The 25582-nt window shown below is 34.0% G+C and overlaps 1 protein-coding gene across 1 annotated transcript in view; it reads left to right on the forward strand.

Moving 5' to 3' along the window:
• LOC143232246 (mannose-P-dolichol utilization defect 1 protein homolog) overlaps positions 1-25582 on the forward strand; it is an 89089-nt gene that overhangs the window by 43630 nt on the left and 19877 nt on the right. The window lies entirely within an intron of this gene.

Raw genomic sequence — 25582 nt, forward strand, 5'->3', positions numbered from 1 at the left:
TATCATTCACTGTCATATGCGTTTTCTTTAAAAAGAACTTGAAAATTATCGAGAAACTACATGTTCAAGTTCTCACAAAAATAATAACGAAATAAACATAATGACAGTCATATGGTTTGAAGTTTTCGCTGTTTTTTTTTAATATTCTTTAGGGAATTTTCTTTATCTTAATATTCCTATAAAAATGTTAAGTAATTTTGTTTGAAACGAAATACTAACTTATTAGTGCGTGTATATTATAGGGTATTTGTAAGGCACTGTGGTTTTGAATTTGATTGAACTCGAATTTCAGCAAATGAACATTGCATTTGCTTTGTTTCCTTTTCATATCTGTGTTAGATGGTGAGCTAACAACGTGTGGTGGCCTTACAATCGTATAATATTTGAATAAATGCACAATATCCAACTTGGATATAAGAAGGTTGAAGTACTCGAATTCTTCAGATTATTTTGCTTCTCAGTGGAATTTCTCAACTTCTCTTAATTTCATAAAATTTTTGTTATCCAGCTTATCAATAGTTTCGTTTATTTAAATGTGACCTTTAAACTTTATTGTAACTTGACTTTGGGTTTAACAAGTGTTTCGTCGTCAACTGATGATTTTAGGCTCAAACACGGTGTTACATCGTTGTTTCGTCTAAAATTAAAACGAATATAACGTAAAGTTTCTTAAAGTTATACAAGTTCTGTAATTCTCGTGTGGTTTTATCAAATTTTAGTAAGCTAATTTTGTGTCAGTGGTTATTAATTACTTCCATTATAACAAGACATGGTATCGTAATGCAATCATTATGGTTATCTTAATTTTAGTTTTATTAATGTTTACGCGTTTAAGGGTTAATTGTTCATAATGCCAAAACTCTAGCTTTTCATGTTATATATGTATTATACATTTTAATATTCTTCACAGTTAAACAAGATGTGTTCCAAGTACCTTGTGATCAAGCTGTGTTTGTTGACAATTCACTAATATATAACTGGAATTAAAATATCGAACTATAGGCAAACTAACAAAGAAAAACACTACAAGCTAAATCATGAAAACAGTAAATTGAGCGATGAATTTTTATGTATTACAAATTCAGATACACAGTAGTAACAGTGGACACGATCATTATAAACGTGGAAAATGTATGTTGTAGTCAATACTTAACCATGGGCACGATCATAATAAACGTGGAAAATCTATGTTGTAGTCAATACTTAACCATGGGCACGATCATAATAAACGTGGAAAATCTATGTTGTAGTCAATGCTTAACCAATTTGCTCAAAAACCGATACTTTAGTAGGAGGGTCATAAACCATAAAAAAAAAAAAGGAACAATGAATCATATTGATCAAATCAGATCTAAGATAGGAATGAACTTCATCTTGTTTCCAAGTGATTCAAGTAACACTGGGTAATATCAGTACGAATTATCTTGTCTTTACTAAAGGTCTAACAACAAATAATCAGTTTATTGTATGGTATGTCAGCTCTTGGGATATATTCATGCACTTTGTGTAAATTAATGAAAAGCAACCTTCCACTTAGATATGGAAAGTCTAAGACATTAGACGATTAAATAGTTGTGAAATATATCAAGCTACTAAACAGTACATAGAGCTGAATAATTTAAATAATATAGAACATTCAACAGGATAATAATGTGTGATTAGTGCAGGATTGACATTACACTGTGAAATATATAACTGAAACATGACAACTCATCTCTTCGCCAATGAAGTTGCTGAAATTCCAGTTTTTTGAATTTTTTTCCAGTTATTAACATAACTATCCAGTCTTATTACAGTCCCGATTCTAACCAGATCAACTTCATATATCGGTAGCAAGGTAATTAGAGGATTAAGATCAGCCTTCAGGTTATTGTATTTTTGTGTATTAATAACATCAGGCAGTCTAACAGATTATACTTTTATGTTATTAATGTCCACGCACTTCTGATTGCATTCACCTCCTCGTATGAATTTCGATACAGCTTTCTTGTTTATTTCATTAACTGCTCATTTACCCTATAAGGTACTACAGTTGAATGTGAATGTGCTGTATACAATGTAATGTTCGCAAAAATTTCGCACGTCTTTAAAGCAGCCGCAGTCGTGGGTTGTATAATAATTAACTACTTGTATCTATGTTCAACTGTTTTAGTTTTTAATCGTTCCCAGTTCGACGAAACTACTTGTTTGTTTATGCGCGTTCTTGATACTCACAAACATAAATCATGAGAGTAAAAGGGACCTGTGGTTCGCAAGATGACTGATTTGACTTCCCTAACTTTAACGCGTAACGAAAACTTTCAAAGCAACAATATAAATTCAGATATGGGGAAATGTTTATATTAAAGACCTCTTATGAAGATCAAAGGAGTCTGTCGTGCTGTAAGAACTGGGTCGTTCAAATTGTCTACTTTAAGAATTGAAATTTTAACAAGTCCCACAAATAAGACATTGGTGAGGGTTGCTTTCAAGATAGGTTGCCCGACTGTATAGGAAAATAAACACAGTGGCTCAGGACAAGAATCCTCTTTTAGGTTTTGGATGGTTTTCGAGCTAACACCCATATGAGAATTAATGGGTATGAGGAAGCTTGGTATTAGCTGGAGGTGTTCAAGATAAAATTGACAAGAACATGGTATGAATGACAGCTGAAAATAGAATGTTTCTTGTTTTCTTTTACATATATTATAAAATGTATTTTTTCAGTGATTTTTTTACGAGTAATTTAATGTTAGTACTACCCTGTCGAAACTGTACTAAAGTGAACATTTTCATTGTTCAAGAAAAATCCAGACTTATCTGTACTTCCAACAATTAATGAACTACTTTAACCAATCTAACTTGAAGCGCGTTATTACAAATGGTAATTGACAAGTATTTACTGTAATAAAGACTAAATATTAATGAGACATTTCACCTAAAACCATCATTATGCGAATATGACTAAAAGTTCTAGATTTATCAAACGAATCAGTCTTTGGATATATTCTAAATGTGATCTTCAGAAACGTGTGTACAGTAACGTCATATACGTAATTATTAATTCAGGTTGTTGTATAGCTGTGACATACAAATATTTTTTCCTGTTTATCCTAAATGCTTCCTAGAAGACGATATTTGCAATAAATTCACATACTGAACAATTCAAAGAAAAGATACAACTTGGGAAGTTTTTTGTCGCACATTAAATAACATGTTTCCACCAAAGGTCTCAATGCAGTTTAAGTAAGTTTTCTTTTGTAATTTTCTCCTAAGGCGTTTGTGAAATATTTCAGTGGCACATCACCATGGAAGAATTGTGTGTACGTATGAACCGATCCCGGTATGTCCAGGTGGTTAGGGTACTTGACTCGTAATCTGGAGGTGACGTGTTCAACTCCCAAACATGCTCGCCTCTTCTGCCGCGGGGGCGTTATAATATATCAGTCAGTCCCCCTACTCGTTGGTAAAAGAGTAGCCCTAAAGTTGGTGGTGGGTGACAATGACAAGCTGCCTTACCTCTAGTCTTTCACTGTTAAATTAGGGACGGCTAGCGCAGATTGTCCTCTTGTAGCTTTGCGCGAAATTAAAAAACAAAGAAGCTTCTTAACGGATAATGTGTGTGGAGAGGATAATACCTGGACATCTTTAGCCAGATTTTTAAAATCTACATACTTTAATCTTCATTTCATTGGTTACAATAATTGAAATGAAAGAGAATCCTAAAATAAACGTCATTTGAGCGATAAAGCTGGGAATCTGTTACCAGATATTTCCTCCGGATATGTACGTTGAAGATCTTTGGTTGTTGTTGTTTTTTTCAGCTAATGATTTTCTATGGACACAGTGGTTTAAAATAGACATAGCTGTCAACAATATCGGACGATAGAGAGGGCAAGCAGTGGAAGCATCTGCCGTCCGAAGCGACTACTCTTAATTGAATAATGGAATTAACTTTTTCTGTCACGCACCAGCAATCGAAAGTTTGAAGTGTTTAGTAGTTCTTTGTCTCGAACTTGAGACCTTTCAATCCTCGGTTCGTGATCCTAACCTCTCGTCTACGCATGGGATGGGATTTCAATGTGAATTATTATATACAATTATTGAAACTAATGGAAAGCGTTTTCTCTATAATGTTTGTTTGTTTTTGAATTTCGCGCAAAACTACACGAAGACTGTTTGCGCTAGCCGTTCCTAGTTTAGCAGTGCAAGACCATCAACCGCCAACTCTTGGGCTACTTTTTTATCAACGAATAGTGGAATTTACCGTCACATTATAACGCTCCTATGGCTGAAAGAGTGATCATTTTTGGTGTGACGGGGTTTCGAATCCGCGACCCTCGGATTACAAGTCGAATGCCTTAACCACCTGGCCATTCTCTATAATGATTGTAAGGGCATTCTAGAAACAAAATCGGACATTACTGAAAGTGCATTTCGTGGGACATTAGCGTTTAAATATTTCACCTACACTAATTCAAATTACATTTTTTACACATTACCACAAAAAAAAAATATATTATTAGGACAAATAACTTGTTTTCAAATGTTACTACTGAAATATTATTTTTGTCTGTATTGGATACTGCTTAGACGTTATTACTCACTGAAAAATGTTATTTTTAAATTATTTATCATACACCGGTGTTTTATGTTAATAGCTTAACACTAAAATCTGGAGCTCGGTGCATGTGGTAGACACATCACAGATAGCACATTGTGCACCTTTGTTTTACAACAAACTAACATTTCTTATAACAGTATTTAAAATGTATATCTTAGTGAGCGATGAATACTTCACTTATCACATTAGTGTTTATATGTAGAGACACTAAATAGATATTCACCAAACATTCCCATCATACAGGTATTTGCGACAGATAAATTATTTACACAAACTCAAAAGATATCTCTCAGATATTGCTGTTAAATAATGCGTCGTCAGTATTTATGCTTGCATATGCTTCGGACATTCTTGCTAAAAATATATTCATATGTTAGATACTGTTACTTAAACTGTTTTACTTATATTAATATAATGATATTCCTCAAAAGTAAAGTTGAAAATAATTATACATCCTGAAGTGAAGTGTATATCTAAATCATAAGTCCAAAAATAATTATGCACACTTAAGTGCATTCCTCAGACATACTTTTAAAGTGTTTTATCGATTTGTTATGCAGAGGGCATTCATCAGAAATATTAAGAAATTAATTTATTATATATCAAAAAAGTGTAACGAATTTTTTATTTGTAAAAAATTACTACATCGATAATAATTCAGATTATTTACATCCTTTTTAAGTTATTGCTGAAACATCCGTGTTTAATCGTAGGACCTTTTTAAGAAATAAAATTTTACTTTCTCTGAAAACCAGGTTAAAACGCTTTTTATGTTTAATATACTGTTTTGCCTGAAAATATTCAGTGTATGTTTATTGAAGGGAATACCATTTATTGACATTTTTTTTACCTTGTCACAAAGTTTTATTATATTATAATAAAATATGGTAAAAGAAATAGTTTTAAGGTTTCTTAGATTATTTATATAGACCATATCTTCCATCCTATGAAGTAAGGTATTGACGTGAACCCTGTCTTCCATCCTATGATATGGTGTTGGCATGAACCCTATAAGCCATCTTGCAACGTAGAATATTGGTATGGACTTCATCATCCATCTTGCAACGTAGAATATTGGTATGGACTTCATCGTCCATCTTGCAACGTAGAATATTGGTATGGACCTCATCGTCCATCTTGCAACGTAGAATATTGGTATGGACTTCATCGTCCATCTTGCAATGTAGAATATTGGTATGGACTTCATCGTCCATCTTGCAATGTAGAATATTGGTATGGACCTCATCGTCCATCTTGCAATGTAGAATATTGGTATGGACCTCATCGTCCATCTTGCAACAAAGAATATTGGTATGGACCTCATCGTCCATTTTGCAACGAAGAATATTGGTATGGACCTCATCGTCCATTTTGCAACGTCCAGAATATTGGTATGGACTCATCGTCCATCTTGCAACGTAGAATATTGGTATGGACCTCATCGTCCATCTTGCAACGTAGAATATTGGTATGGACCTCATCGTCCATCTTGCAACGTAGAATATTGGTATGGACCTCATCGTCCATCTTGCAACGTAGAATATTGGTATGGACCTCATCGTCCATCTTGCAACGTAGAATATTGGTATGGACTCATCGTCCATCTTGCAACGTAGAATATTGGTATGGACCTCATCGTCCATCTTGCAACGTAGAATATTGGTATGGACTTCATCGTCCATCTTGCAACGTAGAATATTGGTATGGACCTCATCGTCCATCTTGCAACGTAGAATATTGGTATGGACCTCATCGTCCATCTTGCAACGTAGAATATTGGTATGGACCTCATCGTCCATCTTGCAACGTAGAATATTGGTATGGACCTCATCGTCCATCTTGCAATCGTCCATCTTGCAATGTAGAATATTGGTATGGACCTCATCGTCCATCTTGCAACGTAGAATATTGGTATGGACCTCATCGTCCATCTTGCAATGTAGAATATTGGTATGGACCTCATCGTCCATCTTGCAATCTAGAATATTGGTATGGACCTCATCGTCCATCTTGCAATCTAGAATATTGGTATGGACCTCATCGTCCATTTTGCAATCTAGTATATTGGTATGGACCTCATCGTCCATCTTGCAATCTAGAATATTGGTATGGACCTCATCGTCCATCTTGCAATCTAGAATATTGGTATGGAGCTCATTGTCCATCTTGCAATCTAGAATATTGGTATGGACCTCATTGTCCATCTTGCAATCTAGAATATTGGTATGGACCTCATCGTCCATCTTGTAATGTAGAATATTGGCATGGACGTCATCATTAATCATGCAACGTAAAGTATTAGCACAGACCACATCATCCATTCTTCAACGTAGAGCACTGGCATGAATCGCATCATCCTTCTTATAAAGTAGAGTATTGCTATAAGACCTCATCATCCATCTTATAGCGTAGAATTACTTCATTCACTAACGTTAGTTTATTTTTGTATTGGAGGTTAAGTAAAGCCTGCTGAAAGTAATTTACTTGGCAGAATTAATAAATTCGTTGTTTCTTAGCACAATGATTACAACTTTTATCCAATCGGATAAACTAGACTTGCAACTTTTAACGTGATAGACGTGACTTGGAATGTCGCCTATCTGATGTTTTTATTGCATGACAAGCCTATTGTCGAGATATGTGGGATGAAATTACCAAAGGTTTGCATATATGTTGTCATCATAACATTTGTGGTAGAAATTCAGCGTTTTCAGACGTCTGAGGTTGTTTTGACTTTACAAAGTGTGTACTCGTATTAGAAGAAAATTACTTGTTGGCATAACTGTAGCACAAAATTACTGATTGAAAATTGTGTTAACTTTCGTGATATTTCTCTGTTTGTGTAGTGAAAGTTTCCTAGATTTATTTCCGTCTTCCATGACTCCAGAGATTTTCTCGAAACTTTTATTTGAAAATTAAAAATTAATCGAAAATCTTCTATTTTCGTTCTAACGTGGAAGCAAACAAAAACATTGTAACATGCCTCGACTAAATAGACTCGAATTTCTGGTCGAGAGTGTTTTAGACTATTTACTCGCTTCCATCAGTTTAGTAATGGTTTGTACTTTGTGTCAGTGAAAGTCGAGACCGCTGGGGAATAGACTAGGTTTACGGTTCTATTCACCACGTAATGAGCTTTTTACTTGTATACCTCACCGCTCTTTCTTTCGTTAACACTTAACAACCCTGTTAACATTCCTCGTTAATGTGATTTGTTTGATTTCTCCTGTACTCAGCCAACTAGAGTTGTTTTATATCACGTTTACCGAAACTTCGTAGACGTATAGATTGACTGACTGGGTTTTAGAAGCCGAGTGCAATATCTCTCGGTAGCTCCTTGTATATAGATAAATATACTCGTTCAGATCGTTACACGTTTTCCTATCAGAAGTCGGCATCTCCGCTGTAGAAAGTGAGGGGCCGTCGCTAAGCTTGTGAGTGTAGGCTTAATCAATAACGATTTACGCAGAGAAGTGGTTTCACAGATGATGTGTGAAAACTGAAGACAGTTCTTCCTGTTATCGGGGTTTACATAGAATGTATCAACAAATGGTATTAAATTTTCATTGACTTGCACACGTTGAAAAGGTCGTGTTTACTTATTTTTCCTATTCCTTTTGTCGAAGGTAGGACGGTATGTACACTGAATAGTTGCGATGTGTTTTAATCATGGCATGACACTTCAAACCCACAGTGTTTTTCAAATTATCACCACTATTTTTAAACACATGGTACTTTAAAATAACTTTACCACGCATTTTCTCACTTTTGAAAGATGTTATAGATTATAATCATGGAACTTTCTTTGAGAAACTTGTCTTATGCTATTGTTCAGTGTGCAGTGATAGTGATTTCACGGTAATTTTGTCCTGGATTTTACACAACGATAGCTGCTGAAAGTCTGTTTCTAAAATTAATTATACTGTTGCTTCAACAGAATTGGTAGTTGTGTTGTTACAGTCCACTTTTTTGAGTAGTTAATAAGGAACATTTTCCGTGCAATAAACTAATTTTTATATCAATCATAAGACAGACACTCCGATAAGTTTCTTTCCGGTTACAAGATGTGATGTAACAACAAACACACACACTCGCCCGAAACAATAGTGTTTTTTTTTTTTTTTTTGTAATTTAGGGTTGTTTCTAAAATATAGTGGAAACTATAAATACGCTGATTAAAAATAATTTCTTAACTTTTCTGAATTTTTTGGTTAAATGGTATCGTATTTCCTAAAAGAAAGTTTTATAAAACCGAATTATGCTTACTTTTGAATTATTTTTGTAAATAAAAACATGCAGTTCGCTTTAATATGCGTAATTAACCTTACACACACACACACACACACACACACACACAACGTATTCATTAAGCATTGTTATTGAAAACCTTTTTGCCTCGCTTTATACAGTTTCTATAATAACAGTAATAAACTGGGCAGTGTCTCACTATAGTAATGATTATGTTAGTGTTGGGGTGGAGTTGACCAAGGTCCGATAGCATGAATGGTGCACGAGATGAGCCACAGCACGCACATAAGTCACGGGACAGTTCGTCTCTTCCGTTTGCAAAAACGTGGCCGACATTCCAAATTCAACATGTAATGGTCACCAAATCTCACTCGACAATCTTCACTTTAATAAATAAAAAAAGCTACTTTTAATGATTGCAAGAATATTGTTTTCTATTAAAGATAGTTTTCAATACTTAAACAGTAAATGAATACAAAGTTTTTGCTGTAAGTGAAGAAACATCGAGGTAACAAGGATTATCTACTGTATGTAAAGAATCTTTAGGCTTTTTTTAAGATGTAAAATGTATTTGCTTACGATTAACTTTGAACCTGAAGCCTTCTTTCTATGTGTACTCTTGGTGCATGTGTGCACGGAAAAATATGTTTGTTTTTGTCCTAAGAGCTTAGCTTGGGTGTATGTTTTTATATAATCTATATCTTGATCTCATGTGTTCTGAAGAAACCAAGAGTGAATGAGTTGAGAACTTGAAATATAATTTAGTAGGTTTTTTGTTGACTAATAAAAAATCGTTTTTAACTTCTGTATGTCATAAAAAGTTCAGATCCCGAATTTGCCGTGTGTGATAAGCATATGTTATATGCCTAATAGAAAATGCGTAATAATGTGTTTTTTGTTGTTGTTTTTTAGTATTCATAGATTATCGTTGGATGGCCTAACCTATATCGTAGTAGTAATGGCCCTATGACTAAGATGTGTATAAACAATATATAATCGTTTCTTTTCTTCGCCTGCTTCATGGTATAAATAAATGGCTACCACTAATTAAGGAGTACTTTGAAAATATTAGCTACATTTTTAGATGCATGACTATAAGAAGAAAAAGCCACGGAAACTTCAGAAATGGCTCTTATAGTATTGCTTTGAAAACTTTAAGAGTTTGGAGTCTTTTTTTTTTTTTCATTATCCACTAATGTCCATTAAAGTTTTTGTTGTTTTTTTTAAATTACCATCTAATTAGCCCGTAATAGACTTAACGATGAGCTGTATACAAAAGCTAATGGAGTTTCTTTGTAATAACAAACTCCAGCCAGCTAAGAAAGAGAGCAACTGTGTTTTAGTATGTCTTTCCTTTTTCAGTTATTTCGTGTTGTTGATTTTTTATGTTTTGTTTTTTACTGGTGTTGCGTCGAGTACACACGTGCAGCACTGTCTAATGATGAACCCAAGAGAAGAGTACAACTAATGATATGTGTAGTTAGTTTTGTACAGTAGAGTGAGACTCAAAAAGAATCATTTTACGTAGAGTAGTTTATCATGTAGGTAGAAGACATATGAGATAATTGAAATGAGAATACATAAACACAGTTCATGTAGACTACTATGTTCTTGGGGCTTGCATATCCTGGAGAAGATGGAGGTAAATGAGGCGGAAATAGATGTAAAGAAAAGATCGTTGCGAGTACAAAAGCACTGGTGATCCAGGCTATTAGATCGTGTACGTTAAACAGCTGATCTGCTTGAAACACCATGTTGAACAAAAGCATGGGGAAGGTACTGAGGCTATCAAGCAAGGGATCGTCAACAATGGTATAATGGCCGGTCGTTTATTCAAATTCGTTGATCTAAGAAAGGTGAACTCAAGGCACGACATGGGCTGGGCGTGTCACAGGGCTTGAGCTTCGAGAAGGGCACAAGGCTTGACATCACGCGAAACACCGATATAGGATCAGAGATATCGTTACTAATATGGATGACTTTGAGGTAATAAAAAGTTGAAGACATGGAGCTGCAGTGTACTGTAGATGATTTTAAATGGGTGTAAATATTTGTCCATGCTTTTTCAGTTTACCTCTAGTTAATAAGAATACACCCTTCCCATGAGAGCTAATGCCATACGTTTAAACCATATTATGTTTTTCCTAGAACCGTAACTGCAAAATTAGTGGTCATAAAATCATTTAAATATACTTACTTAAAATTGCCTTTGATATGTTCATCAAATAAATATTTTATTTGCAAAAGCTACCGAAGGAAGATTCTGACGGGGTAAAAAATTTCTGAAAATAATATTTATTGAAATGATTATCTCCGATGTACTATGTTATTACTCTGCAAATAAAGTTTCAGATGTTGTAATTGGAGGTTTAATATTGCTGATGGAATATTCATGTTGCTATTACATGCAATTTTCAACATTTATTATCTGAAACTTATTGGTCTCCGTGTTCATAACATGAAAATTTTCTTTTTTAAAGAAACAATGAATAGTCTGTATTAATTGTCTATCTTTAGTTGTATACAAAAAGAACATTACGTCATCTTTTAACCACTTGCTTCTGACCCGTTAATCTTCTCTAACCATATTTTTTACATGCTTTGGGTACAAGACACTAGTTTTCTTTTTTCCCTGATGTATCAAAAAAATCGTACAAGTTTTCCCAATGTGCTATCATACCTTTTGATATATTTACCTTATGTGTTGCATTATGTAACAACATAAACACCTAAACACTAGATTGCGCTATCTTAGCGATTTGATAATGATACTAGAGCCTGTATTATTATTTCTTTTACTAATACTATAACTATGTTTTTTGTAACGTTGTTGCTGATACTAGAAGTCGTTTTCTTGTAATGTTGTTGGTGATTCTAGAAGTCGTTTTCTTGTAATGTTGTTGTTGATACTAGAAGTCGTTTTCTTGTAGTGTTGTTGGTGATACTAGAACCAAAATTTTCTTGTAATGTTGTTGGTGATACTAGAACCAAAATTTTCTTGTAATGTTGTTGGTGATACTAGAACCAAAATTTTCTTGTAATGTTGTTGGTGATACTAGAACCAAAATTTTCTTTAACTTTGCTCGTGATAATAGAACACGTTAATGTTTTTTGATGGATGTGCTTCAGTGCATTTAGGTTTTTATTTATTTCATGGTGATATCAAATTCCACATTTTTATTTCGTGTTTTGTATGATATTCCAGTGCATGTTTTTAATGTATTTTGTTGGTTTTTTTTTTTATCTTCTGGTTATTATTGTTTGTTTTTACAATGATACTAGAACTTTGTTTTTATCACGTCTTCTATGTGATGTAGGAAATTGTTTTAATATTTTTTATGACACTAGATACCTGGTTTAATAATATCTGTTTGGGTGATATTAATGTCATATTTTTAAAATTCTGGTAGGATGGTGCTAGTGTTTTTAAAAATATTTTCTTATGTGGTGAAAAAATAGTCCATATTTTGATCATATCATGTTTGATTATGCTAAAACCCATGATACTGAATACCATGTTTCGCACTTTGTTAATGACACTGGACATCATGTTTTGATAATGGATTTATAATTAACTACGATAAAAAAGATATATTGATAAGTAATCTGTGTGTGTGGGGTGTATTCATACTTTTATTCTTAACACTAAAGTACCATATTTTGTTTTAGTAATTAGATGGTATATTTTGATACACTGGGTTTTAGTAGTTAGTTCTTAAAAACCATATAAAAACTACAGTTTTTTTCTCTCCGTCGAATTAGCCATTTCGTCATTCAAGATATCCATCATCTGTCTTTTATCTTCACAGAAAGAAAGCTTCCACCACCAAATTTCTTCTTACGCCTTTTAGCATATTATCTTTAAATTTAAAATCCTCGAGCCTGATTGTCACGTGCTGTACAGGATAACACCCACCTGTAATCTTAAGTTTAAGAGGGTTAGAAGTGCAGTTAATCAATCATCTATCTCCAGATGATTGGTTTATGTTTGTTTGTTTTTCACTTGCAAAATACGTAATTGATCCTCTTATTTCTGTAAATAGGGCTACTAATATTACTCTTTATCATCAATAAAAACAACTTTTCCATCAGTAATTTTATTTCATCACATTTCTACAAGACTGCGGTAATAACAATGCTCAAAGCTTTACCTCAAAATAGTGACCCCACCTTTACCTGTGCCAACTAATGAATAGCTTTGACATATAACATATCGAAATTGCAAATACGCGTGTATTTGCTTACTGGGAATATATCTTAATAGGCCTTTTTATTTGATTTGATTATAGAATGAACAAACCATTAATTGATAAATTAATCTTGGACTTCTTAAAAATATAGCGTAGGTTATTGATTTTTTATCAGATTTATCATTCCTAGATATAGGTGTAACTACTTGATTATCTATGTGCGATACTTCCGTTGTTTGTGGAAAGATTGACCTGATTAAAAGTCCTTTTTCTCGTGTTTTTAAGGTAATGATGGGGAACCTATTAAAAATTTTATGCTAGCATTTTGAAGTGCTACAACGTATTTAACTTTATGAATTTTGACATATTAGTCCATGCGTCTTTTTATTTGAATTTTTTTACTTTTTACATCATAGTTCTACAATTTCTATGTTCTGATTTTTTTTCATATAATTATTTTAAATCAAGTCATTCAAGATTTAGTCGTACATAAGTTATTAACCAAATACAAACTGTTTTGTGCTGCCATCTGTCGGTGATATTGGTGTATCATTGTTCTCAAAATTATCCCAATGTAATACTTTAAACTTCCCTTTTTTGTATTCAAAGCTGTTCAGATTTCATAAGTGGTAAACGATATAAAAAAGGAAAAAGAATCTGTATAAATATATAAGATATTTCTAATCATCTTTTTATGTTTTTCACTTAGTAACTTACCAGTTAAGTGTTTTTCGGTAGTGCAATTCAGAAGTCCAGAATGTGAACATTTTAGAACATATTTTGTGTAAAAGTTTTTCTGTTTGAAAATAAATTAGAAAGTATATTTTTCTTGAAACAGTTTTCGCTCAGTTCTTGAAGTTTAAGGAAGAATAACAAATGTAGTTAAAAAGGCTTAGGTAGACTTACGTAGAGTTACTTATTACAAATAATCGCGTCCCCCACAGTGGCATAGCAGAATGTCTACGGACATGCAACACTGTAATCCGGGTTTCGATACCAGTGATGAGTAGATCACAGATAGTCCATTGTATAGCTGTACTTAATTACAAACAACACATTTAATAACAATAGACTGCATAAAATTATTATTTATTTCACGGAAGAAAAAAAAACAAATATTTAAACTTCCGAATTATTGTCCAGAGGTGTATCTCGGGATTCTTTTGTTGTTCACCTTGGGATCATTAGTCGTATATATAAGAGAATGTAAGCTTGATTCCCTAACGTCTAGGCGGTTCAGGCGCTCGACTCATAATGTGAGGGTTTGGTTTCGAATCCCTGTCACACCAAACACGCTTGCTCTTTAATCCGTGTGGGGCGTTATAATGTGACGGTTAAAATCTCAAGAGTTGGCGGTAGGTGGTGATGACCAGCTGTCTACCCTCTAGTCTTACACTGAAAAATTATGGACGGCTAGCATAGATAACCCTTGTTTATCTTTGCACGAAAATAATAATAAAAAAACAAACAAACTCCGTAACATTTACGCTTTATTTGAATGAAACTGCAATTACTTTTTTTATGAACTTTGGTTTAAAAAGTAAGAAAACGTCAAATATTTAAACACAAAATAACATCACTATTGCAATTAATCCAACTAATTACTGCTGGGGTTCCTGTGTGATCTTAGAGAGAAAATGGTTGATTTCTCTCACTTTTTTTTTTTCGTTTTTTACAATAAATGTTGTAACGGACAAAAAATTATTAATGTGTAGACGATAGAGAAACAAACCGGTAGGCCTGGTATGGCCAGGTAGTTAAGGCACTCGACTAGTAATGTGTGGATCGCGGGTTCGAATTCCCGTCACACCAAACATGGTCGCCCTTTCAGCCATGGGAGCGTTATAATATTCGGTCAATCCCATTATTCGTTGGTAAAAGAGTAGCTCAAGAGTTGGCAGTGGGTGATGATGACCAGCTGCCTTTCCCCTAGTTTTACACTGCTAAATTAGGGACGGCTAACGCAGATAGCCCTCGAGTAACTTTGCGCGAAATTCAAAACAAACCAAACAAACCGGTAATTTTAGAATTTAGTCGTGTGCGACTAACACTATAGTAATTTTAAACGTACTTATTACCATTTATTGTATTGAAAGAAAATATTTCGAATATTGCAATCCTAAATAACACGGAAATTGCAAGCGATATATTTGTTTCTCAAATTTCGTCTTCAAATGTTATCCAGTAGGTTGTATTTTGATATCTATCAATAAAAGTTTCTTTGGGGTTTCTATAGAAACGTGCGTGTTGCCACGCATACTTGTTTCCTGAAGAACTCTGTGGGGAATACGGCTTTGTATAATTTCTCTATTGCACATCATCTGCGATTAGAGATGCACATTGTTATTACTTGAATGTATTGTTCACCAACAAAGCTTTCCACATGTTTCTTTTTGAAGAAAAATAAATTATTTTTACCTTTTTTTATTTTTAATTGTGCCACAGTAATTTGTGATAAATTACCGGGACCATAAATGTCATTTAGCCTAAATATATTGATCATAAAAGAACGTTCTGTGGACGTAAATAATGAATCAGATCTTCTGCCACTTCACTATCTTTTATCCAGACCGCTGTCCCGCCCCTTCTCTCCAGGTTCTTGACAAATGGCTGCTCCGGCCGTTGTCCCAGCCAGGAATCCTGCTGACGAGGTTACATCCCAACTCTTTTGTTCTCCATTGTTTTGTAAATTAGAGTAGCTTCATTACCTTTCAGCGGAGCAGCGTGCCAGCGTTTACTTGTTTCGTTTTAAAATCTCGATCAGAAATCCATTTCATTCGTGTTACGGCTATTTAACACCAACTGATACAAACTGAGAAAAACATCTTTATTTTTGAACTTAGGTAGCGGAACATCCATGTTAAACTTTTGTATCAGTGCTTAATTTTCTTTCAAGTTAATCATCATTATATTTTTCTTATAATGCTATTTGGGTAGAATAATACAGTACTTAATGTGTTGATCCTTGCACAAACAAAACAGCATATCTATTATGTTGACGTTTAGATAAATAAAATAACGTTTGTTTTGTGCTTTGAGGTTGGGATAATGTTACACAGCATTTAATAGTTGACTTGAAGTTCAAATACACAAAACGGTGAGTTGCTTTTTTTTGTTGTTGTTTTAATGGTGTAATAATTTCTTTATTTTGTTGGTACTTCATAGAATATTCCATGATGTCGAGTAACCCACTTGAAGTAAAACTGTATTCTCAAAATGGCTGGTATGGGTATTAAAACTTTAATTTAAAAAGGTACAGAAATACGTTTCGACCTTTTTAGGTTAAACCTGGAGATGACCTAAGAAGGTCAAAACGTATTTCTGTACTTTAGTTTAGTTAAAGTTTTAATACTCATACCAGCCGTCTTTAATGTACAATTCATTTGTTTATTTGGCTGGACGTTGTTTGGTGGTTAGTGTGCTGGACTGCGTATCGGAGGGGCTAGAGTTCGAACTCGTGATACTGTTAAACAAATTCCGTACTTTCAGCCATATGCACGTTATTATTAAAGTACAAACAGTCCTGCTGTGGATTTTTAAAAAATACAAAAGTCGAGCGCTTTCGAATAGTTTATTACTATTCTGCTATTTTATTAAGATTAATTAATTAATTTATTTATTTATTTATTAAGATTAAACATTTAGGTGGCGGATGATGTTGACAGGCTACCTTCCCTTTGCTCATGAAACTTTATATCTTTGACTTGCCTGTTTAATGCATATGTCCGAGTTGGAAATACCAAAACGTGCTTACATACGTACGAACACAGCAATGCAGTGTTTGTTTATTATGTCGGTTTTTGAATAGAATAAGACACCATTTACTTGTATTACTCTATTCAAAAATTAACAACATTTGTCAGTTACGTTGACATCTGCGAATAATGCCCATCTTGTATGGAGTGTTAGTGTTTGAATAAAGCATCTATTTTTTAATCTTACGTTGGTAGTTGGGTAGAGAAATATTCTGGAGAGTGTTTATAACTGTCATGATATTTGAGTAGAGTAAAATAATACTTATTGTTTTGATAAACAATAACAGTACTTTAAGTTAGGAGTTAGATAAAATAATACAATACATATTTATCCTGTGGGTACTTAATTCTCGTAATACGGAAGTTTAGTGCGATAGTGTGATATTTTAATAGGTCAGGAAAACAATTTACATATATATGTAGAATAATAAATACTTGTCAGTTGATTTGACGTTTTGTCTCTGTAGTAAAGTTTTTGTTATGTGTGTCATTATTTTGTTTAAGTTATAATAATTTCAGTTTGTTGTTTTATTCTTTGAACCCGAGTGTGCCTAGATCGGACTACGTGTGATTCGTATAATTTGTGTGAACCTGTTTTATGTAATTAAAACATTTGTTCTTGTTTCCCAAAAGGTATGTATTATGCAGCAATGGACTAAATAATTGGCAGAGGAGTTTCATCATCAAACCTAAAACCAAAGAGATGATACTAGTTGAAGATAGAGGCACCCGCTCGTGTTATTTTAATGCTTCTGCATTCACGCGCGTGTGACGAAAGTGTGGTGTAGCATACAAAATTAATGTTAAATTTACTTTTGAATATTACCTTGTCTTTCTTACGCGTATCTTCAAAAACCTATGAATATAACGACTTGAGCTAGATCTTTTTTTTTGTAAGGTGTTTAGACCCAGGTTAAAGCTAGGTGGAGGGCGGGCACGAGGAAAACCTCTATTACCCTGTAGTGGTATTGTCAGAAACCAAATTATAGGCCTTTGTTTTAAGAATTCCGCACAGGTCGCAAGGTCTAATAACAGGGTTGCTAGCTCTGGTAATTACTTTTACTCAACTGAAGCTAACGTTCGTTGCAAGGTATTTTAAAATGTGACGTTATGTGTTTACATAGAACAGCATGTCTGGATGACCTAGTCCATAATTTAACTGCAAATAAAATTCCATTTTACGATTCATATGCTTACTTCAGTTTTCTTCTTTTTGTTATGGTAGGAAAGATGTGTAATTTGACTGAGCGGACTATTTTAAATTTATTGAAACATACAGAGTATGTTAGTTCACGTTCTGAAGAATACTTTGTGAAAGATAAAATCGAAACTATAAATGAATATAATTTTTCTTATACCAACAGGCTTACATTCCCAGTGGCTCGGCAGCAGGCTTGAGGGTTTGTAACATTAAACTTCCGAGTTTGGTCCCTGCATTGGTGTAGCGCAGATAGCTCATTATTATTCTTATGCATAATAAATGATTATCTGAAGTTATATATTTTATTTATCCAGAGCACTTGAACGAAAGACATAGATTATTTTGCTTCTCAGAATGCCTGATAGATGTCAGACTAAACATTGTATTTATCCGTAAAACTTAATAAATATTATTGATAAAAGTATTCTCGTGTGTTTTTCGTTTCGTGTGTGTTTTTTTAAGAATGTGTTTAGAGATATTAAACCTGGCGTTATGTGTATTCGTAATATTTGTAATATATTTCTATGGTCGATACGTATTGTCGTCTTTTAATAATTTTCAGTTTATTGTTCCAAGCAGGGGAATTGGACAAATAACTTTAATGAAAGATGTTTAATTCAATTTATTATGGATTATTTTAAACAAGTCGAAATGAAATATGGTCTATACTGTCTATTCTAGGGTTATAGTTTCAATGAAAATATGGCGTTTTTTTTTTTGTTTTCTTTTCGCGTATTATGTTTTGTTTTGAAAATTTTTGTCTTTGTCATTCATAATTCGTAGATTTTTATTGCCATATTGTTAGAACGCCTATCGTCCGTGAACCACCATCGCCGGTGTATTTCAGGATAAGAGATAAATGACAGCTTAAAAGAAAATAAAATTCTGTTTGAGAATCCTTAATGTTCAGATTCCTTTGTTATATCTTGACGGTAGAATTGTTCAGTACTTCAAGAGGTTTTGACGGCTGAAAGTTGTTCTAAACGATTTCATGGAGTGTAAGCAATCAAGCACAGTCAATTTAGCAGTAGTGGTCAAGATAAGCGACAGGGCCAAGCAGGGTAGGGGTTCTGTGCGCTTGAAGTGGAACTTAAAATTTAGTGGAGTAGCCCTGGGGAGGAAGAACTGAACTCATCAATCCCATGTTGTATGCATACTTCCGTAGCTGATGTAGTTCGTGGGTAACGATTGCCAGTAGATCTGACGGAAGAGTTAAAATCCGATCGCAATATGCACAAACAAGTCAACTGGAAGAACTTGAAAATATACTTCAAATCAGATTTAACCCTTACGGTGGTCTGAACATATGGAAAATTGCAATCCGTTACCCTACAGTACCACACCATATGAGGTCCGTATGCCTTTCAATCTGATTCTTCCCCCTTTCAAGAACCAATTTTCTGCTACAGTGATTATTATTGGAATTTGCATAGTGTAAGTGCGGTGAACCATTGAGATTCTTTGGCTGTCATTTGTTTACATTCATAATCTTCAACGGACAGTCATATGTTATATACAGAGACATCGTGTATTCTGTAAATTTTGTATCTAATGTTTTGAAGTCGTCATTCGCGCCCAACTATAAAATGTTTTTTCTTCGAAAAGTAATTTAATTACACATATTCAAACCCAACGATTTGAAAAAAAAATCCCTTTGCTTTTTGTTGTCACGTACAAATCTACACATCACGGGAATCGAAACTCGATTTTTAGTAATATAAAAGCCCTCGATCTTACCGCATAGCCACTTAGGTATAAACATCGTTCTGTTTTCTGTTTCTTGATTCTATCCAGCAATTCGTTTTAAACCAATTGTTTTTTATTCCTCTTGAAATTCACGCGTTTTTGTTTTTTAATTTTCTGAGTCGCTATACGTAATAAGTAACGTAACATTTTATTTGTAGCTTTGTGTAGTTTTTGTCTGCACTTTGAGTGAATAATTCTGAATGGCATTGTAAGATACATATCTTTATAAAGTACATTGTGCTGCGGTTTTCGTACATTATGTTGTTTATTTGTTTGTTTTTGAATTTCGCGCAAAGCTACACGAAGGCTATCTACGCTAGCCGTCCCTACTTTAGCAGTGTAAGACTAGAAGGAAGGCAGCTAGTCATCACCACCCACCGCCAACTCGTAGGTAACTCTTATACCAACAAATAGTTGGACCGATCGTCACATTATAACGCCCCCACAGCTGAGAGGGTGATCATGTTGATGCGACGAGGATTCGAACCCGCGACCCTCAGGTTACGAGTCGAGCGCCTTAAGCACCAGCCCATGCCGGGCCGTACATTATATCATGTGTTATATGGCCTACATTTTTTGTGTATATATGTATATACTTAGTTTAAGCACATGCTTCAGTTTTAAAGTAACCTGAATGTGATACCCATCAGGTTATAATTTACGTATGAAATGAATCACAATCCATGTTCTTAAACAAGACGCAAACTAAAACATGCCACTTCTTTTAAATGTTTTTTTCAGTAAGTAACATTTTTATTAAAGTTTTTGTTTTGGGACCACGTTTCTAAACAATCTCTGGTATCTAATTGTTTCTCTGAGTTATGCATGCGACACAATATTGCAAATATTATTTAACTTAACAAGTATTAAATTTATTGGGCTAATATTCAGATCAATTTACGTTTGTTAACCTTTACCTTATGATGAGTTACTATGTTAATGAATTTCGTTCGCCGACCTAAACCGGTACTTTGTTCCATTTTCCAACACTGTTCTAACAAAACACAAGACTGACTACTGTACTTTAAATTGACCTTCTAAAATATAGGTCAGTTAAACTGAGGAGCTCCGACCGCTTTTTTTCTTCTTGACATATTAAAGTGTTAACCATCGGTGGGGTCCATATATTGTGTTGTATTAACTAATTAACAGCACATAGTGTAAAGAATTATTAAAGACATTTTTATATAAATTACATAGATAATCCCCAGCCAGTTAATAATGGGATTAATTGTAATATTTTTACTTTTGTTTATGTGTGTTTGTGGTCTATAGGATACACGTGACCCTGTAACCAACATGAAAGCCTTGGTACGTAACTAGTTTAGCAAAATGTTTTGAAAAGACTGATGTGGTTATTGGACCCCTCGTGATTCTTGTGTTAACGATAAGTGTTTGTTTGTGGCAAAGTTATTAATGTTAGTGGCTCCATCGTTAACTTTGAATTGTGGACTAGAGGGAAGACAGCCACCAACTCTTTTTACTAACGAATAGTGGGACTTAATATCACTTTCACGGTTGTAAGGATGATCATATTCTCCGTAGGGGTTCGATTCTTTGTGGTTTACAGAGCGCAAATATCCCATTTTATAGCTATGCGCTAGAAAAAAAACGAGAGTTTTCCGTGTTACAAATACACATACACACAGACACGCACATGTTTGTGTTCAATAATCCTTTATTTTCATTTTGGATTCCTATGTTATAAGAAAACTAATAAAGCTCGACTGTTTTATGACTTACGAGATATAACCAAAATTTAAAGGTTTGTTTCTAAACGTTTTAGCCCTCCACGGTATGTCTTCGTATTTACAACGCTAAAATCAGGGGTTCGATTCCCCTCGGTGGGCTCAGCAGATAGCCCGACGTGGCTTTGCTATAAGAAAACACAACACAACTAAACGTTTTACGAATATGATTAATTTTTCAAATAAAATGTAATAATAATTTTCAAAACATTTACTTGTATCAGGGTCCTGAAACGAAAGGTCGCAGGAAATTATTGAGATGATCTTAGTTAAATACACGATACTGTTAAGGTACTTAGTATCTAGAGATTCGGGGGCTTCAGAGCGTGGAATTCTTTGGGTGGGTGTTCTGAAAAAGTTTAGGAACCCATGACTTACGATACAACAGAAGGTGTCAGTACTTTTGTTGTTTATGTTTATCTCTTATTTTGTCAGGTTACCCTCTCTTTAAGGTGTTTTCCAGATATTGCTTGTTTTTTCAGATTATCCTTTTTTAAAGATGTTATCCAGATATCGTTTACTTTGTCAGGTTATCCTCTCTTTAAGATGTTATCCAGATATCGTTTATTTTGTCGGGTTATCCTCTCTATATGGTGTTATCCAGATATCGTTTATTTTGTCGGGTTATCCTCTCTTTAAGGTGTTATCCATATGTTGCTTGTTTTGTCAGATTATCCTGTCTTTAAGGTGTTATCCAGGTAACGTTTATTTTGTTAGGTTATCCTCTCTTTAAGGTGTTATCCAGATATCGTTTATTTTGTCGGTTTATCCTCTACTTAAGGTGTTATCCAGATGTTTTAAACCTTTTGCTGCGTTTTGCGAGTAAAGTCGTCTAAAATGTTGCTACCCTTTAAGTGCGTAAGTCAACAAAAAGTCCACAAAGAAGTAATTTGTCCGGTATCACGTGAGATTCCTTACGTTAAGCGACTGTTGTAGATTATCACAGTGAAGGGACAAATTTCTTCTTCTTTGTGGACTTTTTGTCGACTTACGCACTTAAAAGGTAGAAAAATTTAGGAGACAAAAGGGGTTAAGGTAATGATATATAGTGTTTATTTTGTTACGTAGTATTTCGAAATATTTGCTTAATTACAAACTAGGTAAAAGACAATATTATATCTAAGTAGAATGTTATGTAGATGTGTTTAAAACTTATAAATAGTTGTCTAAAATAGAATTAAAATAATTTTGTAAAACCACCATTGCTTGATTATCATCTGAGTGAAATGTGGAAAACAAAGTACCAGTGTTCACGGCTTTGTTTTTGTTGTCACAGTTGGTACTGCATGTGTGGTATAGAGGTGAACGTGCATCAACCTCCACGTAATGTAACTTAGTTCTGTAAGAAGTACATTTGTGTGTATTCTCCTAAATAACTTATTATTACTATTATTCACTATTTTAACTTCTCCACACCATGAGCTCTAGTGAATGACGTCGATTAGTAACGAAAGTGATTTGTTGTGGTTTGGAAAAAAACAAAACGTGTTTTCTTATGACATTTTTATGTCTTCATCTCAACAGTCTGTATTGCGGGGCTATATATTAGTGTTAGACATGTGGATAACCTAGGTCCATCTTTGTTACGTGAGTTGTTTGATAAACCCGCGCAGGTGAGGCCCACGATCTGTGTGTGTTGTTGATATTACATATAATACAAGTTTACCGTTGTCTGGGCGAATTAATTATTCCTAGTCCATAGCTACACCTAATAACATGGTAGTGACGAAAAACACTGTGTTTTAGAACACTAAGTGCCAATTTGCCCGCGACCGCGTCCTGCAATAATGACAACTTCTACAGATGTGATGACGAGGCGCTATTCTGCACCTTGTCAGCTGTGTAGCGGAACGGCAAGAATTCAGGCACCCATTATAACAAATATTTGTGTAAATCTCCTTTGACAGTATTGTAAAAGACAGCTTGATAAATAGATATAATCACTGAAAGTAGTATTTCTGGCTATGAAAACAATAAGACAATTTTGTAAAAGTGAAGTTATACATAATAATTGTGCATGATGTTGAAATTAAACTCGTATTTGAATCATTAAATTTTATTTTCACGAAAGCTTAAATGTCTTTTCTTTCATGAAAAACAACAACACTCTTACTGGTGTAAAAATAGTAAATAAAACTAAAATTCATTAACCATTGACAGAGAGGTGAAACCTGTAAAGCAATAATATTAGAACGTAAAATGAGTGGTAAAAATCAAACTCTTGTTTCATATCTGCTCGATACATTTTTGTAAGTAAATACTAAATGGCAGAAAGCGATATAGTGGTTAACGTGCCGGATGCTTTTTGAAAGATTCGAGCTGTAATGAGTCTCTGAACAACTTTTGTGCATTCATCTGCGTGAGAGTTATAATTGACAGTCAATCCTGCTGTATATTTTAAGTGTAGTCACAGATGCAGTGAGTCCTGCTGATTGATTGTCTTCTCAGTTATCAGGATTTTTAAATTAAGTATAACTATGCCTGAACCTTAGGGGTCTCTAATCTGACCGTTGATTATATGTTGCATAAGCTGCCGTCCTGATTGAAAATACCAAATATCAAAGGATACTCTAAAGTCTTGTCACTCGCAGCCAAATTGTTTTTAATTACATTTTATGCATCTGCTAGTTCATTTTAGTGGCTGGTTTTCTGTGTTTTCATCTGCCATGTCGATTTAAAAATTATTTATCATTATAAACTTTGTAAAATAGAAGTGGAGTATGTTACATTCTGTATTTATTGCTAGACGCGTTACCTATATACAGCACCAATTTTCATGTTTCCTTCTGTTTCACTCGTACTTTTATGGTGACACATTAAGTTCAGATATAATTTTATTAAAACAAGTGATCTAAGTACCTTTGTTTTCTTTTTGCTGCCATAATGGTTGTACCTAACATAATGGATGTACCTACTCATTTTGTAACATGTCAAGTAGTTATGTCTCATTCAGACGTCTGTTTTTCTCCCTGTAATTACACAGGATAGGTGTCATTTCATTTGCTCTTAAGGAGAAATGCATGCGGTTTTCGATTTTTTAGTCTTCAGGAGCTGTAGTTGAACACATACCACATTCTAAAGTTCGAGTTAATTATATATAATAGTATGTTATGTATTTTTAATATGTAACCGAGAGATGTCGCGACAGTCTACCGAAAAAACGCAGTTACATTTTAGTGGATATTTGCTAGTTTCATTAATAAAGGTAATAGAGAAAATAATAACTAATTTGTAATTAAAATGACCGATTTTAATGCTTGTAATGAAAAAATCCGTTTACACGTAGTTGCTTCCTTTTCACTTTTTATCTGTTCATTATATTTGAAAAAAGGAGCGTTGATTTGCTTCGACTTTAACGCTAGAGCGTCCTAGAAACCTCGAAAACATTGCACTAAAAATATTATAAATAGTAATAATTTGGCTTATTTGAAACTTGGCGCACGAATTGCAACTACTTCAATAAAGGGAATTCCATAATTGTAAAGAAAAAATACACTGTATTGGTACAGTCATTTGTTTTAACTGATCTATTAATAAATAGACCAAAATTAAGATCTAACGATAACTTATGAAGCAAAATGAGAGACAAAATATGGCACTCAGTGCTTTGTGAGAAGAGATTAATTGGGTATGAAATTTTTTTATAATTCTTTATAATGGACAAGTTAAACGATTTCTTTCTAAAAATATTTTTTCGTGACAACTTAAATTTTTAATGCACACATACACAAACATACTTACAGTATTTAGGCGAGTAAGTTTAAGATACATATGAGCTTGATCCTGCATGGTCAGGTGGCTAGGGCCCTCAACTTGCAATCTGAAGGTCGCGGATTCGAATCCCGTCACACATAATATGCTTGCCTTTTCAGCTGTTGGGGCGTTATAAATCTATAGTTAATCCCACTATTCGTTGATAATAGAGTAGCCCTGGAGTTGGTGGTGAGGTTTTTGACTAGCTCAGATATCCCTCGTGTAACTTTGCGCAATATTCAAAATAAAAACAAGTCGGCTTGAGAGTCGTAGCACGCAAACTGCTGGGGCGCGAAGGAATCGGTAAGGGGGGGGGGTCGTGTAATTATGACTGTAGG

Source organism: Tachypleus tridentatus, chromosome 11 (genome assembly GCF_004210375.1).
Source record: "Tachypleus tridentatus isolate NWPU-2018 chromosome 11, ASM421037v1, whole genome shotgun sequence".
NCBI lineage: Eukaryota > Metazoa > Arthropoda > Merostomata > Xiphosura > Limulidae > Tachypleus > Tachypleus tridentatus.